This window comes from Hibiscus syriacus, unplaced genomic scaffold (genome assembly GCF_006381635.1).
Source record: "Hibiscus syriacus cultivar Baekdansim isolate YM2019G1 unplaced genomic scaffold, ASM638163v2 tig00110893_pilon, whole genome shotgun sequence".
Taxonomy (NCBI): Eukaryota; Viridiplantae; Streptophyta; class Magnoliopsida; order Malvales; family Malvaceae; genus Hibiscus; species Hibiscus syriacus.
Window position 1 is genome coordinate 2,326,785 of NW_024062901.1, and position 21,513 is coordinate 2,348,297.

General features: G+C 32.4%; 1 protein-coding gene across 1 annotated transcript in view; it reads right to left on the reverse strand.

Moving 5' to 3' along the window:
- The window catches only part of LOC120145078 (lysine histidine transporter-like 8), a 30,784-nt gene that overhangs the window by 4,079 nt on the left and 5,192 nt on the right, over positions 1–21,513 (reverse strand). Inside the window, exon 6 of the mRNA XM_039158980.1 lies at positions 1,159–1,164. The gene's annotated coding sequence lies outside the window, so the exon portion shown is untranslated. The remainder of the gene's footprint in view (positions 1–1,158; positions 1,165–21,513) is intronic.

The window sequence follows — 21,513 nt, forward strand, 5'->3', positions numbered from 1 at the left end:
AAGCAGTGGATCCAAATACATGTAAGGAATCATAATCAGTAGCAGGTTTTCTAGACCATACCTCCAATGGTGTTTTTCCTCCTATTGCTGGTGACGACAGACGATTGATGAGATGGCCAGCATATGTCACAGCCTCAGCCCAAAATGCTTTGCCTAACCCAGCATTAGATAACATACATCGAACTTTCTCCAATAGTGTTCGGTTCATACGCTCTGCCACCCCATTCTGTTGTGGTGTATGTCTAATAGTGAAGTGTCGAACAATACCATACTCATGACAAACGTCAAAGAATGAGTCACTTTTATATTCCCCTCCATTATCCGTCCTAAGACGTTTGATCTTTCTACCAGTCTGGTTCTCAATCATATTTTTCCATTTCAGGAAAATTTGAAGCACTTCATCTTTAGACTTCATCGGATACACCTAAACTCTTCTGGAAAAGTTATCTACAAAAGTTACAAAATAATGGTTTCCTCCCAAAGACGATGTCTTTAAAGGACCTCATATATCTCAGTGAATATAATCTATAATACCTTTTGTATTATGTATAGTAGTGCCAAACTTCACTCTCTTCTTCTTTCCCAGAACACAATGCTCGCAAAAGTTCAATTTGCAAGCCTTTTCACCTTTCAACAATCCTTTCTTTGCCAGAATTTGCAAGGATTTCTCTCCAGCATGTTCCAATCGCATATGCCACAACTGGGTTACGTCTAAATCATCACCTCCGGAAGCTGCTGTAACTGCTCCAATAATTGTACTACCTTGATAGTAATACAAATTATTTTTCCTGATGCCCTTCATCATCACAAGTGCGCCATATGTGACTTTTAAAACTCCATCTCTCATAGCGACTACTGAGCCTTTGGATTCCAAGGCTCCCAACAAGATGAGATTTTTCTTCAAACTGGGCACGTATCAGACATCCGTCAGAACTCTGGTTGATCCATCTTGATTCTTCAATCGAATTGAACATATCCCAACAGTTTTACAGGCATTGTCATTGCCCATATAAACAACTCTTGCATCTAGTTCTACTAAATCGGAGAACCACTCTTGATTAGGGGACATATGATAGGTGCAACCCGAATCTAATATCCATTCATCTGAATGGAATGTTGTTGATGAAACAACCAATGATATTTCAGAGTCATTTGCATCATGCTCTGTAACACATACATCTAGAGAAGCTTTTTCTTTCTTCTTAAACTTCGGACAATATTTCTTCCAATGGCCTTTCTCATGACAAAAGGCACATTCATCTTTTCCCAGTCTGGACTTCGACTTTGATCTCTCTCTCCACTTTGGCTTTTGACTTTTCGAGCGACCTCTTGCCATCATGGCCTCCGCTGCTTCGTACTTGCTCTCCTTCTTGGTTTTCTTCCTGAGTTCATAACTATACAAAGCAATATTTATATCTTTAAGGGTAACATTATCCTTACCATGAAGTAACATTGTCTCAAGGTGCTCAAATTCATCTGGAAGAGATGACAACAACATCAAGCCAAATCTTCATCTTTGAAGGTTTCATCAATGCCCAATAAGTCTTCCACTAGCTAATTGAACGCAGTGATGTGTTCATTCATACTGGTGTCTGGTTGATAATCAAATCTGAACAATATTTTCTTCATGTGGAGACGATTCTGAGAGCTTTTCTTCAGGAATTTTTCCTCCAAAGCTTTCCACATCTTACTTGCAGAAGTCTCGTTCTTATAGCCATACTTCTGCTCCATGGAAAGACAAGATCGAATCGTGCTGCACGCCAAACGATTGATTGTTCCACATTCTTTCTCCTCCATATATTCGGGCTTTTCTTCCTCAATGGTGATGTCTAGACCTTGTTGGAATAAAGCATCCACATGCCAAAATGACCGGATCCATCGAACAACTCCACCGAGAAATTTGCATTTGACATCACCCTCCTCACCGGTCCAGATGAAGAGCTTGATGTCTCAACTGATCCGTATTTTGGCATTTTAATTCTAACGAACAATATTCAATATCACAAACTGTATCTTTTCAGCAACGGAACCACCAGGATAACCTCAACCGAAGCTCTAATGCCAATTGTTGGGAAAACGGGTTATTTCCCACACGAACGTAGTTTTAAAATTGACCTAAAATGTCAAGATTAAAACCACCAAAGGTTGCACAGCGGATAAACCTATCAAACTATTGAATATTGAAACACAATTTAAAAGAACCGAATAAAAATAATAAAGGAGAGAACACACCAGATTTACGAGGTTCGACGAGAATATCGTCTACTCCTCTGGCACCACACTGGATGATAACTTCACTATTTCGCCAATATTACAACAAATGAAATTCTTTAGAATTCCCAAAGAGGGAGAATGAAGAATACAAGAGGAAGAGAGAACTTGTTTTTGGGATGATTTCTAATGGAAATATTTATGCCTATTTATAGTTGAGTTTTAAGAACAATATGTTCAAAGTTTGGCCACCTACCAAAGAATTTTCCAATGTGTACAAGTTAGCCACCAAATATAAAATTCACATGTTCAAAGTTTGGCCACCAATCAAGATGAAATTTCCAATAAGTTGGCCACCAACCAAGATGAAATTTCCAACTTGTCAACTTAATTTCTAGACAAATCTACAGTATTCCAAGCTACATCATTTTCTTCTTGAGATGGGATTTCGAGGCACATCCATTGATTCATCATATTTGTTCGAAGTGTTAATGGAATATGAACTATGGCGCTTGTTTACGTTGATGATATAATCTTGACAGGAGAATCTATTGATGACATAGACAAAGTAGTTCAACTTCTTGGTCAACATTTCTTATTAAAAGATTTAGGTGACCTCAGCTACTTCCTTGGTATTGAAGTTCAGAGGTGTAACACCCTTAACTCATATCCGACCCGAATACAAGTCTGAGGTGTCACATTGACTTTTCAAAACCTTGACTCTTATAGAAAATCCCGGGAATTTTTAAAACTTTCATTAAAACGAAATACTTTAATTTACATAAGACCATAAAATACAAAATCGATCATAGTATTCGTAATTAACACTTATTACATGCCAACACTCTATACATAACCAAGTACATACTTTGTCAATTACTTTTGATCTGATCTCTTAGTAGTATTGTTGTCTGTGCTACTTCTATTTCCACTTTTCCTAATTCTTGGTACCTACGTGTAAATCACTTACACTTAGTGAGGCAATAAATGAATATGCAACAATAAACTTATGAATGTTCATACTTACAATTGGATCATGACATTTCAATATGCATGTATCTATCGCACGATAACATATAATGCACATACGAAACTTACCTTCTTGTATCGCTTTCACTGTAAATCGGTATTTCAATTGCATAGCCCATGTATCTTATTGAGATTAGAGGTATGTGAGTGCATTGAGGTTGTGCACTAATGATGTCACCACAGCTCGTATCTATTCCCTCATGGGGCACCGAACCTTAGTTCAGTATTCGTCCCGTAGGACTCCTACATCCCGAAGGACTACGTCCCGGAGGACTATTATACCCTCGACTCTTGGCATGCCAATTACACCTATAATTCTCATATCGTATACTATGGGCATTATTCTTATTTTTCATATGTTCATGTACTTATGTCATTTCTCTTGTGATCATGTAGCTCATGTCATTTCTCTTGTGATCATGTAGCTCATGTCATTTCTCTTGTGATCATGTAGCTCATGTCACTTCACATCATGTTCTCATATCACATGTCATATCACATATCATATCACATGAACATATATATATCTTATGCATGTATCACAATAATTATCATGAATGCATGTTCACAACTACTGTATTATAAAAATCAACATAGGGATTAGACTTATCACAAGTCTTATTCCATTATAATATACATATAGTATGCACTTACCTTAGCTTTGCTTTGATTCGATTCTAATCCTTTGATCGTTCCGAAATAAGCTTACTTTTAGTATCTACATAATCGCACATGGATCTATATCAGTATTATAACTAATATACTCTAATGATTCACTCTTTAGACTAAGAGAAAAGTCTATTTCATCTTTTAATAAAGGTATGCATCGATGCACTACTGATGCATCGGTGCATAAAAGGTATTCGATGTAGTATTATTGCTGGGATGCATCGATGTTTCACTATTAATGGGATACATCGATGCACTACTTATGCATCGATGCATGAATTGCATTCGATGTTTTTATTTTAAAAGAGTGCATCGATGCACTACCAATGCATCGGTGCACATTCAAACAATTTCTGGGTTTTAACCTTGATGCATCGATGCACTATGAATGTGCATCGGTGCACTCTTCCTAGAATCATCTTTTTGAACCCGAAAGTTCATTCATTTTGGATTAAATCCTTCATGTTTAATCCCCTTTTTCATTCTTAATTCTAGTACACATCCTTAAATCAATTTATACTCATTTATTTCATCTTAAACCTTCAAATCCTATCCTTCATATGTAATTCAAGAATTACATTAATAAATCAACATGTTTGAATTCCGTTTTTAACACTTCGTATATCTTAACTAGATTGATGACAAGTCAAATATAACTTTCAATTCTAGTTATGAACTATATTCCAAGATTTCATTTAAGAACTTCAAATCTTAAATCTCTCCTAACTCAATCATCCTTTGATGTTAAGATAACTTAAGCTTTCCTTAAACTTAGTTATCATCTAATAATCAAAACCCAATATTAAATTTAACAAGAAACTCAATAATCAGAAATCTTACCTTTGCTTTGGTTCACACGTACAAGGAAGAAAGAAGAAGAAGATAACTCTAGAAGGCTTTGGTGTTCTCTTCTTTTCATCCCACTTGTACTCATATATATATCCTTATCCCTTCTTTAATTAATTTTCCTTGCAAATGACTCTTTTGCCCTTCCATTCCTTCTTCCTTTCAATTCAATCCTACACAATCATTTACATATAAATCTTTAAACTATTCATTCTGTAACACCCCCACCCGTACCCGACCTGGATTCGAGTCCGAGGTGTCACATTGACTTTTTCAAACCATTTACTTGTATAAAATAGTGAGTAATTTAAAACATTTATACATATAGCTTATTCAAAAGATTTCCAGAACTATTCAGAGCTTAAATGTTTTTGCAAAACCGTTCAGTGCATATACAATTCACACATTTACTTACATGCCAACCATTTTCAATGTACAGAATACATCTAATTCAAAACATCTTTTCTGATCTGATCTTCGGTAAGAAGTAACTGACATGTCTTGTTCCATATTGCTCTTTACTCTTCTCGAAACCTACGTGTGAAACAATCACACGCTAAGTCGTTGACTTAGTGAGGCATATAAACATATAATAAAAATCATCGAACATTTCATATAACAAAACACATACCTGTACAAATACTATCATTATCATTAACATATCTATCATATAATATCATACATTTTTACAATCAATACCCATTTCATCCGATGAATATGTATTCTAAACATTTGATCATGACATTTCAATATGCATGTATCTATTACACGATAACATATATAATCATATCATGCACATACGAAACTTACCTTCTTGTACCACTTTCACTTTAAAGTTTATATTTCAATTGCCCATGTATATTATTGAGAATAGAGGTATGTGAGTACATTGAGGTTGTGCACTAATGTTGTCACCACAGCTCGTATCAATTCCCTCATTGGACACCGAACCTTAGTTCAGTATTCGTCCCGTAGGACCACTATGTCCCGAAGGACCACTGTATATGTCCCGTAGGACCACTATGTCCCGAAGGACTACTCCTTAAGAACCACATACATAATACAATGGCTCCAATAAGTGTACCGAAGTACTACATATAGGTTCCACATAATTACATACATGTCCCGAAGGACCACGTAGAACCCTCGACTCTTGGCATGCCAACTATACCTATAGCTCTCATATCATATACTATGGGCATTATTCTTATGTTTCATGTCACTTGTTCCTTTTCTTCTGTCACATACCATATGTATGTGTGAACATACATCTCATATCATATAACCTTTATCTCAAGTGCATGTAATCACGTATTACATGTAATCACGTAGATCATTTCATATGGATTATATCATTTCTCATTTTTCATGTAAACACACATGTCATATCTTATTCACATATGTTCATATATACATCATATATCACATAGAATAACATATAAACTTATACATATATTCATGTACATACTTTCATATAGTTCGTATATCAATGCCCTATAACTTATCTCACATTATTTATATCCTAGTTTCATATATTTACTTAATTCAATTTCACATAACTTGCTACCTATATATATTCTTATAACTTATCATATAACTCCCATAACATCTTCCTATAGCTTAATAGATCTTTACTATATGACTCATATATTATATGTTCATTTAAGACCATAACTATTCCCATATAGCTTATCTTACATGTTCATATAATCACTTCTGTCAATGTCTCCTAATTTATATATTATTTTCATATTGTCCTATAGGTCAATGTTATTTAACTTGTCTCACTTTTCATTTCATCTCATAAGTTGGTTATACTAATTCTCATATATTTAACTCGTGTAATTTATATCTTGTTATTATATCCTCAACTAGACCTATATACACATGTTCATAATCACATAACTTATATTCTTTTTCATATAATCACATATGTCTATGTCGTTTAACTTTTCATTTATATCTATATCATCTATTTTATATCATTTTCTCTTGCTATCACATAAGTCCTTGCTATTTTTTACATAGTTCGCGATCCTATAGTCAATTATAATAGCATATGTTTATCTTATCTAATATCATATAGTTCTTTACTTATGTCTTATATCACATATTTATATTATAAACTTATATAATCACATATACTATTTAAACCAGTTCACATAGCTTATCACACTAACATATATTCATTCAATTCATGTAACATATGCAATACATATAACATATGTACCCATTTTCAAGCACTCATGCAAACATAAGAATCACAATTCAAATAACATTTTTTAGGAGTCCCTTCTTACCATAGTGACTCCATCACTGGCTCATCGCAAGCCAATGTTTATTTGGTACATAAGTACAATTTAAATTGCACTCACCTGGGCCTCGTTGTTTTGAATCATTCCTAATCCTTAGTTTATTCCGGAACAAGCTTTCATTCTATATCTACATAATAATACATTAATACTTATCAGTATACTGATTGATATATATTCGAAACTATCACTCCTTAGGCTCAGAGAAAAGCCAATTTCATCTTTTAATGAAGGTATGCATCGATGCACTACTGATGCATCGGTGCATAAAATGCATTCGATGTTGTATTATTATAGGGATGCATCGATGCATGACTTATGCATCGATGCACTAATTGCATTCGATGTTTCTATTTTAAAAGAGTGCATCGATGCATTACCAATGCATCGATACACCTTCAAACAATTTCTGGGTTTTAACCTTGATGCATCGATGCACTATGAATGTGCATCGATGCACTATGAATGTGCATCGATGCACTCTGCCCAGAATCCTCTTTTATGCCCGAAAATCCACTCTTTTCAGCTTAATACTTCATATATCATCCCCTTTCTTATTTTTAACTTACATACTCATATTCAAACTCATTTCTATTCATTAATCACCTCTTTAACATCAAAATCCTATTCTCCATATGTAATTCAAGAATTACACTAAATTTTCAACATGCTCCAAATTCAATTCTATTGCTTCTAGCATCTTAATTATACCCTTGACAAGTCAAATCTATCTTTAGAACTTCAAAAACCTTTCTATAACAAAATTTCATTTCTACACCCTTCATATCATTTCCTTTCTAATTCTCTATTCTTGATGTTTAAAGATTATATAAGCTTTCCTTAAGCTTATATAATACTCCAAGAATCAAAATCAACTTATAAATCCAAGAATTAAACAGCTGAAATTAAACTCACCTTTAAATGAGGCTTACGGGGAGAAGAAGAAGCTGGAGAAGAAGACTCTGGATAATTCTCTCCTTTCCCACATGGTTTCCTTAAAAAGGGAAAATAAAAATCTTCTCTTAGAAAAGACCATAACACCCTTGTTATTTTCCAGCTTTACTACTAAATCCATGAACTTTTAATTTATTTCGAAATCAAGCACATAGTTTTCAAAATTTACAATTTAGTCACTGACCCTGAATTTCAGGATGTTACAAATCTCCACTACTTTAAAGAAAATTTGTCCTCGAATTTTCACTGAACATATCAATAAGAACATATCTTCTAATGTTCTCATACTACCTCTTTCACTTAATATTTCCTTCCTTTATTTCTTCAGTTGCCTTTTCCTTTATGCATTCATATACTGACACTTATCATATAAACAGTAACTAGTAACTTTAATCCATTTATGTCTTCTCTCTCCTTCCTTTATGCATTTTCCTTTGACCATTTCTGAAATTTCATATAATGTCACTAATCATATAGACGGTAACATCAATTTTCATCACTTAACATCATAAATTCATCTCTAAATACTTTATAATAACCAAATTCATTTTCCATCATCATTTAACAAAGAATACGACCTTAAATCTTCTTAAATACGATTCAACATACACTTTAAAGAATCTTTTCACATTACCTTACACACTTGTCTTATTTGTATATCAAAATTGTCATCTGTACTTCCATATTTATCGTATTTGATCCTTTAAATCAATCCCTTTCATTTCTTTATTCCTTATTCCTTATACATAAATCATATATTTCCTTTCATGTTCACATACTCTTGTCTTATCACTTATACTCATCTTTATGTACCAATCTTCATTGCATCCTCATTACTCTGATAACCCATTTCTTATACATAACTTCATTCTTTATCATTTCTTATACTTGTATTTTCCTTCCTGAAGGTTCCATGCAAATACTTATCTCTGTTTCTACATCATAGCTATCTGCTCAGAATATACAACTATATTCAAATTCACATCATAATCAATTAACTCAACTTTATCTTTTCCTTCAATCTTATAACTCTATCACTTTTACTATGACAATTATTCAATAACATCTGTTCAATCTAGGGCACAAGTCCTAATCATCCAATCATATACATCCCGAAATTTCCGTTGTTCAAACTCAACATTATGACTTTCTTTGTCTTATAAACTAATTATCGATATACACATTCTCAAACTCTTCTTATTAATTCTCAGCTTTACTCAAATATATAACTGTATCCAAATCCATTCCATATTTGATTATCATATCCCGACAATATCTTACATTCTTATACTTCCTGTACATTCCCATCACATATTCTTGTTAGCCAACGCTAACTTTTTCTGTCTTAACTGCAAACCCTTATCATATAAACACTCTGGCTTATACACAATGTTATCCCTTCATTTCGAACTCATAAGCTCTGACTTATACATCTTATACGCTTGTCACTAACATACTTATTCTTGAACTCTTCTACCAAATCTTACTACATCATTTGATCTTTTTAACGCTCTTATGGTGACATTTGTTCACCATATTCTGTCTTATCCACATACTAACAAAACTAATTCATATAAGTTTTCCGATTCAACACAATAAAGATCTTCTATCACTATTCTAATATGATTTCAACTTTCTGAAATCAACCTTTAATCTTATAAGACACTTTCTGAGGTTTCTGCTCTTCATCCTGCCTGGCCAGGGCAGGTGAATTGTTATCACCATCAGATTTGTCAGTTATCGATTTACTTTACTTTGACAATTTCTATAATCAATTCTTACTATCTCATACAAATCTTATTCTATTAGCAAGACAGTATACTCCTTACACTATCAGATCAGAAATTTTCACCTTTAGTTGGCATGTACACATTTTTAAACCTCCTTTGACTTCGGTTTAAGCCTAGAATCGGCTAAACCTTAGCTCTGATACATTAAATGTAACACCCCCACCCATACCCGACCTGGATTCGAGTCCGAGGTGTCACATTGACTTTTTCAAACCATTTACTTGTATAAAATAGTGAGTAATTTAAAACTTTTATACATATAGCTTATTCAAAAGATTTCCAGAACTATTCAGAGCTTAAATGTTTTTGCAAAACCGTTCAGTGCATATACAATTCATACATTTACTTACATTCCAACCATTTTCAATGTACAGAATACATCTAATTCAAAACATCTTTTCTGATATGATCTTCGGTAAGAAGTAACTGACCTGTCTTGCTCCATATTGCTCTTTACTCTTCTCGAAACCTACGTGTGAAACAATAACACGTTAAGTCGTTGACTTAGTGAGGCATATAAACATATAATAAAAACCATCGAACATTTCATATAACAAAACACATACATGTACAAATACTATCATTATCATTAACATATCTATCATATAATATCATACATTTTTCCAATCAATACCCATTTCATCCGATGAATATGTATTCTAAACATTTGATCATGACATTTCAATATGCATGTATCTATTACACGATAACATATATAATCATATCATGCACATACGAAACTTACCTTCTTGTACCACTTTCACTTTAAAGTTTATATTTCAATTGCCCATGTATATTATTGAGAATAGAGGTATGTGAGTACATTGAGGTTGTGCACTAATGCTGTCACCACAGCTCGTATCAATTCCCTCATGGGGCACCGAACCTTAGTTCAGTAGTCGTCCCGTAGGACCACTATGTCCCGAAGGACCACTGTATATGTCCCGTAGGACCACTATGTCCCGAATGACTACTCCTTAAGAACCACATACATAATACAATGGCTCCAATAAGTGTACCGAAGTACTACATATAGGTTCCACATAATTACATACATGTCCCGAAGGACCACGTAGAACCCTCGACTCTTGGCATGCCAACTATACCTATAGCTCTCATATCATATACTATGGGCATTATTCTTATGTTTCATATCACTTGTTCCTTTTCTTCTGTCACATACCATATGTATGTGTGAACATACATCTCATATCATATAACCTTTATCTCAAGTGCATGTAATCACGTATTACATGTAATCACGTAGATCATTTCATATGGATTATATCATTTCTCATTTTTCATGTAAACACACATGTCATATCTTATTCACATATGTTCATATATACATCATATATCACATAGAATAACATATAAACTTATACATATATTCATGTACATACTTTCATATAGTTCATATATCAATGCCCTATAACTTATCTCACATTATTTATATCCTAGTTTCATATATTTACTTAATTCAATTTCACATAACTTGCTACCTATATATATTCTTATAACTTATCATCACATAACTCCCATAACATCTTCCTATAGCTTCATAGATCTTTACTATATTACTCATATATTATATGTTCATTTAAGCCCATAACTCTTCCCATATAGCTTATCTTACATGTTCATATAATCACTTCTGTCAATGTCTCCTAATTTATATATTATTTTCATATTGTCCTATAGGTAAATGTTATTTAACTTGTCTCACTTTTCATTTCATCTCATAAGTTGGTTATACTAATTCTCATATATTTAACTCGTGTAATTTATATCTTGTTATTATATCCTCAACTAGACCTATATACACATGTTCATAATCACATAACTTATATTCTTTTTCATATAATCACATATGTCTATGTCGTTTAACTTATCATTTATATCTATATCAACTATTTTATATCATTTTCTCTTGCTATCACATAAGTCCTTGCTATTTTTACATAGTTCGCGATCCTATAGTTCTTTACTTATGTCTTATATCACATATTTATATTATAAACTTATATAATCACATATACTATTTAAACCAGTTCACATAGCTTATCACACTAACATATATTCATTCAATTCATGTAACATATGCAATACATATAACATATGTACCCATTTTCATGCACTCATGCAAACATAAGAATCACAATTCAAATAACATTTTTAGGAGTCCCTTCTTACCATAGTGACTCCATCACTGGCTCATCGCAAGCCAATGTTTATTTGGTACATAAGTACAATTTAAATTGCACTCACCTGGGCCTCGTTGTTTTGAATCAATCTTAATCCTTAGTTTGTTCCGGAACAAGCTTTCATTCTATATCTACATAATAATACATTAATACTTATCAGTATACTGATTGATATATATTCGAAACTATCACTCCTTAGGCTCAGAGAAAAGCCAATTTCATCTTTTAATGAAGGTATGCATCGATGCACTACTGATGCATCGGTGCATAAAATGCATTCGATGTTGTATTATTATAGGGATGCATCGATGCATGACTTATGCATCGATGCACTAATTGCATTCGATGTTTCTATTTTAAAAGAGTGCATCGATGCATTACCAATGCATCGATACACCTTCAAACAATTTCTGGGTTTTAACCTTGATGCATCGATGCACTCTGCCCAGAATCCTCTTTTATGCCCGAAAATCCACTCTTTTCAGCTTAATACTTCATATATCATCCCCTTTCTTATTTTTAACTTACATACTCATATTCAAGCTCATTCATATTCATTAATCACCTCTTTAACATCAAAATCCTATTCTCCATATGTAATTCAAGAATTACACTAAATTTTCAACATGCTCCAAATTCAATTCTATTGCTTCTAGCTTCTTAATTATACCCTTGACAAGTCAAATCCATCTTTAGAACTTCAAAAACCTTTCTATAACAAAATTTCATTTCTACACCCTTCATATCATTTCCTTTCTAATTCTCTATTCTTGATGTTTAAAGCTTATATAAGCTTTCCTTAAGCTTATATAATACTCCAAGAATCAAAATCAACTTATAAATCCAAGAATTAAACAGCTGAAATTAAACTCACCTTTAAATGAGGCTTACGGGGAGAAGAAGAAGCTGGAGAAGAAGACTCTGGATAATTCTCTCCTTTCCCACATGGTTTCCTTAAAAAGGGAAAATAAAAATCTTCTCTTAGAAAAGACCATAACACCCTTGTTATTTTCCAGCTTTACTACTAAATCAATGAACTTTTAATTTATTTCGAAATCAAGCACATAGTTTTCAAAATTTGCAATTTAGTCACTACCCTAAATTTCAGGATGTTACAAATCTCCCCTCCTTTAAAGAAAATTTGTCCTCGAATTTTCACTGAACATATCAATAAGAACATATCTTCTAATGTTCTCATACTACCTCTTTCACTTAATCTTTCCTTCCTTTATTTCTTCAGTTGCCTTTTCCTTTATACATTCATATACTGACACTTATCATATAAACATTAACTAGTAACTTTAATCCATTTATGTCTTCTCTCTCCTTCCTTTATGCATTTTCCTTTGACCATTTCTGAAATTTCATATAATGTCACTAATCACATAGACGGTAACATCAATTTTCATCACTTAACATCATAAATTCATCTCTAAATACTTTATAATAACCAAATTCATTTTCCATCATCATTTAACCAAGAATACGACCTTAAATCTTCTTAAATACGATTCAACATACACTTTAAAGAATCTTTTCACATCACCTTGCACACTTGTCTTATTTGTATATCAAAATTGTCATCTGTACTTCCATATTTATCGTATTTGATCCTTTAAATTAATCCCTTTCATTTCTTTATTCCTTTTTCCTTATACATAAATCATATATTTCCTTTCATGTTCACATACTCTTGTCTTATCACTTATACTCATCTTTATGTACCAATCTTCATTGCATCCTCATTACTCTGATAACCCATTTCTTATACATAACTTCATTCTTTATCATTTCTTATACTTGTATTTTCCTTCCTGAAGGTTCCATGCAAATACTTATCTCTGTTTCTACATCATAGCTATATGCTCAGAATATACAACTATATTTCAAATTCACATCATAATCAATTAACTCAACTTTATATTTTCCTTCAATCTTATAACTCTATCACCTTTACTATGACAACTATTCAATAACATCTGTTCAATCTAGGGCACAAGTTCTAATCATCCAATCATATACATCCCGAAATTTCCGTTGTTCAAACTCAACATTATGACTTTCTTTGTCTTATAAACTAATTATCGATATACACATTCTCAAACTCTTCTTATCAATTCTCAGTTTTACTCAAATATACAACTGTATCCAGATACATTCCATATTTGATTATCATATCCCGACAATATCTTACATTCTTATACTTCCCGTACATTCCCATCACATATTCTTGTTAGCCAACGCTAACTTTTTCTGTCTTAACTGCAAACCCTTATCATATAAACACTCTGGCTTATACACAATGTTATCCCATCATTTCAAACTCATAAGCTCTGACTTATACATCTTATACGCTTGTCACTAACATACTTATTCTTGAACTCTTCTACCAAATCTTACTACATCATTTGATCTTTTTAACGCTCTTATGGTGACATTTGTTCACCATATTCTGTCTTATCCACATACTAACAAAACTAATTCATACAACTTTTCCGATTCAACACAATAAAGATCTTCTATCACTATTCTATATGATTTCAACTTTCTGAAATCAACCTTTAATCTTATAAGACACTTTCTGAGGTTTCTGCTCTTCATCCTGCTTGGCCAGGGCAGGTGAATTGCTATCACCATCAGATTTGTCAGTTATCGATTTACTTTACTTTGACAATTTCTATAATCAATTCTTACTATCTCATACAAATCTTATTCTATTAGCAAGACAGTATACTCCTTACACCATCAGATCAGAAATTTTCACCTTTAGTTGGCATGTACACATTTTTAAACCTCCTTTGACTTTGGTTTAAGCCTAGAATCGGCTAAACCTTAGCTCTGATACCATTAAATATAACACCCCCACCCATACCCGACCTGGATTCGAGTCCGAGGTGTCACATTGACTTTTTCAAACCATTTACTTGTATAAAATAGTGAGTAATTTAAAACTTTTATACATATAGCTTATTCAAAAGATTTCCAGAACTATTCAGAGCTTAAATGTTTTTGCAAAACCGTTCAGTGCATATACAATTCATACATTTACTTACATGCCAACCATTTTCAATGTACAGAATACATCTAATTCAAAACATCTTTTCTGATCTGATCTTCGGTAAGAAGTAACTGACATGTCTTGCTCCATATTGCTCTTTACTCTTCTCGAAACCTACGTGTGAAACAATCACACGCTAAGTCGTTGACTTAGTGAGGCATATAAACATATAATAAAAACCATCGAACATTTCATATAACAAAACACATACTTGTACAAATACTATCATTATCATTAACATATCTATCATATAATATCATACATTTTTCCAATCAATACCCATTTCATCCGATGAATATGTATTCTAAACATTTGATCATGACATTTCAATATGCATGTATCTATTACACGATAACATATATAATCATATCATGCACATACGAAACTTACCTTCTTGTACCACTTTCACTTTAAAGTTTATATTTCAATTGCCCATGTATATTATTGAGAATAGAGGTATGTGAGTACATTGAGGTTGTGCACTAATGTTGTCACCACAACTCGTATCAATTCCCTCATGGGGCACTGAACCTTAGTTCAGTATTCGTCCCGTAGGACCACTATGTCCCGAAGGACCACTGTATATGTCCCGTAGGACCACTATGTCCCGAAGGACTACTCCTTAAGAACCACATACATAATACAATGGCTCCAATAAGTGTACCGAAGTATTACATATAGGTTCCACATAATTACATACATGTCCCGAAGGACCACGTAGAACCATCGACTCTTGGCATGCCAACTATACCTATAGCTCTCATATCATATACTATGGGCATTATTCATATGTTTCATATCACTTGTTCCTTTTCTTCTGTCACATACCATATGTATGTGTGAACATACATCTCATATCATATAACCTTTATCTCAAGTGCATGTAATCACGTATTACATGTAATCACGTAGATCATTTCATATGGATTATATCATTTCTCATTTTTCATGTAAACACACATGTCATATCTTATTCACATATGTTCATATATACATCATATATCACATAGAATAACATATAAACTTATACATATATTCATGTACATACTTTCATATAGTTCGTATATCAATGCCCTATAACTTATCTCACATTATTTATATCCTAGTTTCATATATTTACTTAATTCAATTTCACATAACTTGCTACCTATATATATTCTTATAACTTATCATCACATAACTCCCATAACATCTTCCTATAGCTTAATAGATCTTTACTATATTACTCATATATTATATGTTCATTTAAGCCCATAACTCTTCCCATATAGCTTATCTTACATGTTCATATAATCACTTCGGTCAATGTCTCCTAATTTATATATTATTTTCATATTGTCCTATAGGTCAATGATTTTTAACTTGTCTCACTTTTCATTTCATCTCATAAGTTGGTTATACTAATTCTCATATATTTAACTCGTGTAATTTATATCTTGTTATTATATCCTCAACTAGACCTATATACACATGTTCATAATCACATAACTTATATTCTTTTTCATATAATCACATATGTCTATGTCGTTTAACTTATCATTTATATCTATATCAACTATTTTATATCATTTTCTCTTGCTATCACATAAGTCCTTGATATTTTTACATATTTCGCGATCCTATAGTTCTTTACTTATGTCTTATATCACATATTTATATTATAAACTTATATAATCACATATACTATTTAAACCAGTTCACATAGCTTATCACACTAACATATATTCATTCAATTCATGTAACATATGCAATACATATAACATATGTACCCATTTTCATGCACTCATGCAAACATAAGAATCACAATTCAAATAACATTTTTAGGAGTCCCTTCTTACCATAGTGACTCCATCACTGGCTCATCGCAAGCCAATGTTTATTTGGTACATAAGTACAATTTAAATTGCACTCACCTGGGCCTCGTTGTTTTGAATCAATCTTAATCCTTAGTTTGTTCCGGAACAAGCTTGCATTCTATATCTACATAATAATACATTAATACTTATCAGTATACTGATTGATATATATTCGAAACTATCATTCCTTAGGCTCATAGAAAAGCCAATTTCATCTTTTAATGAAGGTATGCATCGATGCACTACTGATGCATTGGTGCATAAAATGCATTCGATGTTGTATTATTATAGGGATGCATCGATGCATGACTTATGCATCGATGCACTAATTGCATTCGATGTTTCTATTTTAAAAGAGTGCATCGATGCATTACCAATGCATAGATACACCTTCAAACAATTTCTGGGTTTTAACCTTGATGCATCGATGCACTATGAATGTGCATCGATGTACTCTGCCCAGAATCCTCTTTTATGCCCAAAAATCCACTCTTTTCAACTTAATACTTCATATATCATCCCCTTTCTTATTTTTAACTTACATACTCATATTCAAACTCATTCCTATTCATTAATCACCTCTTTAACATCAAAATCCTATTCTCCATATGTAATTCAAGAATTACACTAAATTTTCAACATGCTCCAAATTCAATTCTATTGCTTCTAGCTTCTTAATTATACCCTTGACAAGTCAAATCCATCTTTAGAACTTCAAAAACCTTTCTATAACAAAATTTCATTTCTACACCCTTCATATCATTTCCTTTCTAATTCTCTATTCTTGATGTTTAAAGCTTATATAAGCTTTCCTTAAGCTTATATAATACTCCAAGAATCAAAATCAACTTATAAATCCAAGAATTAAACAGCTGAAATTAAACTCACCTTTAAATGAGGCTTACGGGGAGAAGAAGAAGCTGGAGAAGAAGACTCTGGATAATTCTCTCCTTTCCCACATGGTTTCCTTAAAAAGGGAAAATAAAAATCTTCTCTTAGAAAAGACCATAACACCCTTGTTATTTTCCAGCTTTACTACTAAATCCATGAACTTTTAATTTATTTCGAAATCAAGCACATAGTTTTCAAAATTTGCAATTTAGTCACTGACCCTGAATTTCAGGATGTTACAAATCTCCCCTCCTTTAAAGAAAATTTGTCCTCGAATTTTCACTGAACATATCAATAAGAACATATCTTCTAATGTTCTCATACTACCTCTTTCACTTAATCTTTCCTTCCTTTATTTCTTCAGTTGCCTTTTCCTTTATACATTCATATACTGACACTTATCATATAAACAATAACTAGTAACTTTAATTCATTTATGTCTTCTCTCTCCTTCCTTTATGCATTTTCCTTTGACCATTTCTGAAATTTCATATAATGTCACTAATCACATAGACGGTAACATCAATTTTCATCACTTAACATCATAAATTCATCTCTAAATACTTTATAATAACCAAATTCATTTTCCATCATCATTTAACCAAGAATACGACCTTAAATCTTCTTAAATACGATTCAACATACACTTTAAAGAATCTTTTCACATCACCTTGCACACTTGTCTTATTTGTATATCAAAATTGTCATCTGTACTTCCATATTTATCGTATTTGATCCTTTAAATCAATCCCTTTCATTTCTTTATTCATTATTCCTTATACATAAATCATATATTTCCTTTCATGTTCACATACTCTTGTCTTATCACTTATACTCATCTTTATGTACCAATCTTCATTGCATCCTCATTACTCTGATAACCCATTTCTTATACATAACTTCATTCTTTATCATTTCTTATACTTGTATTTTCCTTCCTGAAGGTTCCATGCAAATACTTATCTCTGTTTCTACATCATAGCTATCTGCTCAGAATATACAACTATATTCAAATTCACATCATAATCAATTAACTCAACTTTATCTTTTCCTTCAATCTTATAACTCTATCACCTTTACTATGACAACTATTCAATAACATCTGTTCAATCTAGGGCACAAGTCCTAATCATCCAATCATATACATCCCGAAATTTCCGTTGTTCAAACTCAACATTATGACTTTCTTTGTCTTATAAACTAATTATCGATATACACATTCTCAAACTCTTCTTATCAATTCTCAGCTTTACTCAAATATACAACTGTATCCAGATCCATTTCATATTTGATTATCATATCCCGACAATATCTTACATTCTTATACTTCCCGTATATTCCCATCACATATTCTTGTTAGCCAACGCTAACTTTTTCTGTCTTAACTGCAAACCCTTATCATATAAACACTCTGGCTTATACGCAATGTTATCCCTTCATTTCGAACTCATAAGCTCTGACTTATACATCTTATACGCTTGTCACTAACATACTTATTCTTGAACTCTTCTACCAAATCTTACTACATCATTTGATCTTTTTAACGCTCTTATGGTGACATTTGTTCACCATATTCTGTCTTATCCACATACTAACAAAACTAATTCATATAACTTTTCCGATTCAACACAATAAAGATCTTCTATCACTATTCTAATATGATTTCAACTTTCTGAAATCAACCTTTAATCTTATAAGACACTTTCTGAGGTTTCTGCTCTTCATCCTGCCTGGCCAGGGCAGGTGAATTGCTATCACCATCAGATTTGTCAGTTATTGATTTACTTTACTTTGACAATTTCTATAATCAATTCTTACTATCTCATACAAATCTTATTCTATTAGCAAGACAGTATACTCCTTACACTATCAGATCAGAAATTTTCACCTTTAGTTGGCATGTACACATTTTTAAACCTCCTTTGACTTCGGTTTAAGCCTAGAATCGGCTAAACCTTAGCTCTGATACCATTAAATGTAACACCCCCACCCATACCTGACCTGGATTCGAGTCCGAGGTGTCACATTGACTTTTTCAAACCATTTACTTGTATAAAATAGTGAGTAATTTAAAACTTTTATACATATAGCTTATTCAAAAGATTTCCAGAACTATTCAGAGCTTAAATGTTTTTGCAAAACCGTTCAGTGCATATACAATTCAGACATTTACTTACATACCAACCATTTTCAATGTACAGAATACATCTAATTCAAAACATCTTTTCTGATCTGATCTTCGGTAAGATGTAACTGACCTGTCTTGCTCCATATTGCTCTTTACTCTTCTCGAAACCTACGTGTGAAACAATCACACGCTAAGTCGTTGACTTAGTGAGGCATATAAACATATAATAAAAACCATCGAACATTTCATGTAACAAAACACATACCTGTACAAATACTATCATTATCATTAACATATCTATCATATAATATCATACATTTTTCCAATCAATACCCATTTCATCCGATGAATATGTATTCTAAACATTTGATCATGGCATTTCAATATGCATGTATCTATTACACGATAACATATATAATCATATCATGCACATACGAAACTTACCTTCTTGTACCACTTTCACTTTAAAGTTTATATTTCAATTGCCCATGTATATTATTGAGAATAGAGGTATGTGAGTACATTGAGGTTGTGCACTAATGCTGTCACCACAACTCGTATCAATTCCCTCATGGGGCACCGAACCTTAGTTCAGTATTCGTCCCGTAGGACCACTATGTCCCGAAGGACCACTGTATATGTCCCGTAGGACCACTATGTCCCGAAGGACTACTCTTTAAGAACCATATACATAATACAATGGCTCCAATAAGTGTACCGAAGTACTACATATAGGTTCCACATAATTACATACATGTCCCGAAGGACCACGTAGAACCCTCGACTCTTGGCATGCCAACTATACCTATAGCTCTCATATCATATACTATGGGCATTATTCTTATGTTTCATATCACTTGTTCCTTTTCTTCTGTCACATACCATATGTATGTGTGAACATACATCTCATATCATATAACCTTTATCTCAAGTGCATGTAATCACGTATTACATGTAATCACGTAGATCATTTCATATGGATTATATCATTTCTCATTTTTCATGTAAACACACATGTCATATCTTATTCACATATGTTCATATATACATCATATATCACATAGAATAACATATAAACTTATACATATATTCATGTACATACTTTCATATAGTTCGTATATCAATGCCCTATAACTTATCTCACATTATTTATATCCTAGTTTCATATATTTACTTAATTCAATTTCACATAACTTGCTACCTATATATATTCTTATAACTTATCATCACATAACTCCCATAACATCTTCCTATAGCTTCATAGATCTTTACTATATGACTCATATATTATATGTTCATTTAAGCCCATAACTCTTCCCATATAGCTTATCTTACATGTTCATATAATCACTTCTGTCAATGTCTCCTAATTTATATATTATTTTCATATTGTCCTATAGGTCAATGTTATTTAACTTGTCTCACTTTTCATTTCATCTCATAAGTTGGTTATACTAATTCTCATATATTTAACTCGTGTAATTTATATCTTGTTATTATATCCTCAACTAGACCTATATCCACATGTTCATAATCACATAACTTATATTCTTTTTCATATAATC